Below are 5,412 nucleotides of genomic sequence, written 5' to 3' on the forward strand. Positions count from 1 at the left end.
TACATCCGAGTTCTTCACCAAGCGGTTGTAGATCAAATTGGGTAAGATGTGCTCTATGTTAGGTTAATTAAGGAGCAATTACATTCTGTGATGGATTTGTGATACAATTAATTTACATGGGTTGGGTTTGTAGGGATCTTATGCAGAAAATAACACATAACGCAACAGAAAAATTAATTTGTAAGATTTCATTGATTTGCCAACTTCTTGTTTCAATGATGTTGTTATATTTTGTATCTATTCAATCTTGTATGGATTGTTGTGTTTGGATTTAATTACCATTCTTGATTAGATGTTTGTATTACTTGTGGATCTTGTAGAGGAATTCTCTAGATTGTATGACCGAGGGGTGTCGTAACAGGGCTATCCCGTTAACGGACATCTTGGGGATCACCTTGAAGGGTGAAGCAAGAATCTATAAAGAAGTGGGATAGATAGATGAGATGATCCCTATATCTTGATGTGAATTGATTAGTGATGTGTTTCTATGTTGTATGACCGAGGGGAGTCGTGACAGGGCTGCCCCGCCAACGGACTTCATAGGGATCATGATTGTTTAGTTGCTTAAGGTGTAGATATAAGTCCCTTATCGGTGTTTTCTGCAGGAGATAACCGATGACTTCTTACAAATGTATGACAATTGATGATATAATTGGTAAAATCATATTACATTGATAAGTATCACAAAGAAACCAAATCTCCTAGAACTTTCATAAAACCTAGTTTCTGCATTACTTTTCTATTTCCATTTTCTAGTTGCTTCTTAGTACATGTAATTCCTAGTTGATTGTTTAACTAATTCATTTTGAGATATCTTTAGTGGTTATAACCAGTCCCTATGGATACAGTATCTTTTATATTACTGATGACGTAACCGTGCACTTGCGGTGATGTAACAAATTTTTGGCGTCGTTGTTGAGGACTGCGTCTATAATATTAGAGATTATCATTTGAGTTAGACTAAACTTTTCTTTGTTTTTCTCACATCTAACTTGTAACTAGTTTTGTAATTCTATTCTGTAATTTTTCTTTGCATTCTTTATTCTTTTTATTTGTGAATCAAATTCTGTAATCTTGTTCTTGTATGCGAAGGTCTAACTTTGTAGGTGATCTATTACCTTTTGATCCTGAAATTGATAGAACTTTTCATAAAAGGAAAACCTCACAAAGACATTCAGAAGAACAAGTACATTCAAATATGGTAAACAAACCGCTTAAAGATTACACAACACCTTATGGTAGAGGATTTCATTCTAGCATCACAAGACCCTCTATTGAAGCTAATAATTTTGAAATCAAGCCTGCGATAATCAGTATGGTCCAACAAAATTAATTTGGGGGTGGACCACATGAAGATCCTAATCAACACTTAGAAGTTTTTTATGAAATCTGCGGAACTATGAAGATGAATGGTGTTCCATCTGAAGTCGTGAGATTATTATTGTTTGGGTTTTCTTTAAGAGATAAAGATAAGCAATGGCTAAATTCACTACCAGCAAATAGCATTACCACTTGCGAACAATGTGAGCAACAATTCCTTGATAAATTCTATCCTCCAAGCAAGACTGCTCATATGAGAAATCTTATTGCAAGTTTCAGATAGTCAAACTCAGAATCTTTATTTGAAGCATGGGATAGATACAATAATATGCTCAGGCAATGCCCACATCATGGATTGGAGAAATGACTGGTGTTGCATACATTTTATAATGGTATCAATTATCATACTAAGGTGTTCTTAGATTCTGCTGCTGGAGGGGCACTTATGAATAAAAGTTTGGATGAAGCCGAAGATATTGTTGGATCATGAAAGTTGATAGAGGGGGTGGTGAACATCGATCAAAAATGTTTAAGCGAGTACGCAGCGAAAATAAGAAAACACAATGCTAACACGAACCATTTTACTTGGTTCAGAGCCTTGGTTGACTCCTACTCCAAGACCCGCATTTGTTAAGTGCTTTCGTTGGGCAATCACTAATAATTCACAAAGTTATTACAAAAACTAAGTACAGGAATTATTAGAAAGAAATACCGACAACACTGAAAAGAAAAACTTGAGCCGCTTGTTGTCGGAGTAGCTTTGCAGTGTCACAGGAGCACAGCACGACAGAGCAAGCGTTGGAAGATCTTGTTGTGAGTTGTTCTTTGCTCCAGGGCTCACCCTCCTTATATAGGATGCTCTGGGCGCCCAAATCCCTTCTAGGCACCTGGAGTGTGACGTAGCCCAGCCAACCATGAAGCTCCACGTGGCGAAGCGCGATGAGGATAACTTTTGCATTCTGAGCACCCAGATCCCTTTTGGGCACCCAGACCTCTATTTTCCAGCAGCTTCAACTTCCTGCAAGAAAACGTTAGTCCGAAGCACAAATCCAAATTATATATCCTACAAAAAAAAAGTGTTAGTACAATTTTTATAATTAAATAGGAGTATTAATTAGATTCCATCTCACCAAGATCGGAATCTAGTCAAGATCTCAACTTTAGAATTCTGAAATGGTTCTAAGTTGGATCGGCGCCTAAGTTCCCTTCTAGGGAACGTGTCCTCACAATCACTCATCTCCAGTGACTCACCTCAACTTACTTGCCAGACGTCCGGTCAGCCCTTTGACCCATTTGAACTTCGTGTCAGCTTTCAGGTCAGCCCGTCGACCTAGGTGGAGTTTGTGCCAGACGTCAGGTCAGCCCCTCGACCCGTTTGGACTTCATGCCAGCTATCCGGTCGGCCCGTCGTCCTAGCTGGCTTCGTGCAAGACATCTGGTCAGCCTGTCGACCTGTTTGAACTTTGTGCCAGCTATCCGATCGACCCGTCGACCTCGCTGGGCTTCTTCTACACACTTGGTCAAAGTGTTAGATTACAATGAAACTAACTTAACATACTTTATCATTCATCAAAACTTGAGTTAGATCGTTAGTGCTAACCACACCAACAATTTTCCCCTTTTTGATACAATGACAACCTGGGTTAAGTAAGTGAAAAAATATGTAAGTAAAATAAGTAATTATAAGGTTATTTTAAGTTAGTCTTGTTTTATTTATGGTATTTTGTTGTTTAACTAACTTAAACCACCTAATCCTCCCCCTTTGACATTCATCAAAAATAACACAGAACATACAAATATAAGCGATTAAGAAAGTAATAGACAGTACAATAGAAAATTTGAATTAAGCTCAGATTGACTTGGGACAGTCTAACATAGAAAAATTTTAAAAATTTTTCTTTAAAAAATTCTTTTTCAAAATAGCTAAGTTTAGAAAGATAATTTAGAAAGATGACTTTATAAACTTTAGAGTAATTTTAAATATAAAGTTTGCAAAATTAACCTTATTTTCAAGCAATAACTCAATTTTCAAACTTAAGTTTGTAAAATTTAATTTTCAAAACTAAGTAAAATCTAATTTTCAAAACTAACTTTGGAAAATCCTATTTTTAAAAGTTTGTAAAATCTAATTTTCAAAACTAAGTAAAATCCAATTTTCAAAACTAACTTTGGAAAATCTAATTTCTAAAAGTTTGCAAACTCCAATTTTCAAATCCTAATTTTTAAAACCTAGTTAAACTTCAATTTTCAAAGCTAATAAGATTCAATTTAAAAAAAAACTTAGTTAGTTTTTTTTAAAAAAAATTTAAGGTAATATTTTTCAAAAACGAAATTCAAAATAAGTATTAAAATAGTTAATCCTCCCCCTGAACCTGACATAACAAAAACTATCTAATCAATTAATTACTTACTAACTATCAAAGGATAGCAACTTTCACTTGGTTAGTTAGGTTAAGTCAACTTTAATCAGTTAGTGTTTGACTAAACTGAATAATTTAACTTGATTGATATTTATTTTCTATTTAACGCCCAGACTTATATCGATGTACTGAAATAAGCATCTTAAGTCCAGGCAATCTGCCAATGTATCTCACCCCTTTCTATGTTTAACAATCACAAATAAGGTAGTCCTAGTGTGTTGGTGAGATGCTCAAATTCTAGCCCTATAGGAACATGCTTTCTAAGGGATTGACCTAATCTAAGGCTAGAACTGATTTTTGAAATTCCAAAAATAAGAAATTTTGAAAACATAAAATTTTTTATCCTAGAATTTAAAAAACTTTGAAAATAACTTTAAACTTTTAAGAATCCTAGTCTATTAAACATATTCCTAATTTTCGACGTAAATTGCTAAACTCACTTTCAGGGAGGGGTTTCGTAAATATATCAGCTAAATTAGACTTGGACTCAATGTATTTGAGTTCAATATCTCCTTTAGTGACATGATCCTTGATAAAGTGATGCCTAATTTCAATATGTTTGGTTTTTGAATGATGCACAGGATTTTTTTATTAAATTAATTGAGCTAATATTATCAATTAATACTTTTATATTTGTAAGGTTTAAACTAAAATCTTTTAAGGTGTGCATCATCCATAATAGTTGTGGGACACACTCTCCTATCACTATAAGCTCTGACTCAGTTGTAGATAGAGCAACACAGTGTTGCTTTCTACTAAACCAATTGACAAGTGATGGACCTAGTAGTTGACATCCACCACTTATGCTTTTGCAGTCTAATTTACATCAAGCGTAATCTGAGTCAGAATAGCCTATTAATTCAAAATTGTTAGTCCTAGGATATCAAATTCCTACATTTGATGTTCCTTTATAGTATCTAAAGATTCTTTTGACTTGAGTCAAATGAGATTCTTTAGCACAAGTTTGGTATCTAGCACATATACTAACTGCAAATAAAATATCGGATCGACTTGCAGTTAAGTATAGTAGGCTATCTATGACACTCCTATAGTATTTTAAGTCATTTAGTTGTCCATTGGAGTTGTTATCTAGGATTGTGTTAACTACCATAGGTGTTTTTATTTCTTTAATGTTTTCCATCTTGAATTTTTTAAGTAATTCTTTTGTGTATTTTTGTTGATAAATATAATTTCCCTCATTTGTTTGTTTGATTTGTAATCCTAAAAAGTAGGTTAATTTCCCTACTAAACTCATTTCAAACTCTTGTTCCATTAGATTAGTAAATTCTTCCAAAAATTCTGAGTTAGTTGAACCAAAAATTATATCATCTACATAGATTTGGGCTATAAAAATTTCCTCTTTTATTGTTTTAACAAATAGGGTTGGGTCGATTTGACCTTGATTAAACCCTTTTGATGTTAGGAAAGAGGTTAAGCTTTCATACCATGCCCTAGGTGCTTGCTTAAGTCTGTATTAAGCCTTTTTTAGCTTAAAAACATAGTCAGGTTATTCTAGACTTTCAAATCCAGGTGGCTATCTTACATAGACTTCTATTTTTATTAATCCATTTAAAAAGACGGATTTGACATCCATTTGATATAGTCTAAACTTTTTATGGGCTGCATAACTGAGTAACATTCTTATGGACTCTAATCTTGCTACTGGGGTATA

The 5,412-nt window shown here is 34.0% G+C and overlaps 1 non-coding gene across 1 annotated transcript; it reads right to left on the reverse strand.

Moving 5' to 3' along the window:
- Positions 1 to 1,570: 1,570 nt before the first annotated feature.
- LOC121993903 lies at positions 1,571 to 1,677 on the reverse strand. The gene has a single exon (XR_006115473.1). It is a non-coding gene; the product is annotated as a small nucleolar RNA R71 (small nucleolar RNA).
- Positions 1,678 to 5,412: the final 3,735 nt, after the last annotated feature.

The sequence above is a fragment of the Zingiber officinale genome, chromosome 1B (assembly GCF_018446385.1).
Source record: "Zingiber officinale cultivar Zhangliang chromosome 1B, Zo_v1.1, whole genome shotgun sequence".
Taxonomy (NCBI): domain Eukaryota; kingdom Viridiplantae; phylum Streptophyta; class Magnoliopsida; order Zingiberales; family Zingiberaceae; genus Zingiber; species Zingiber officinale.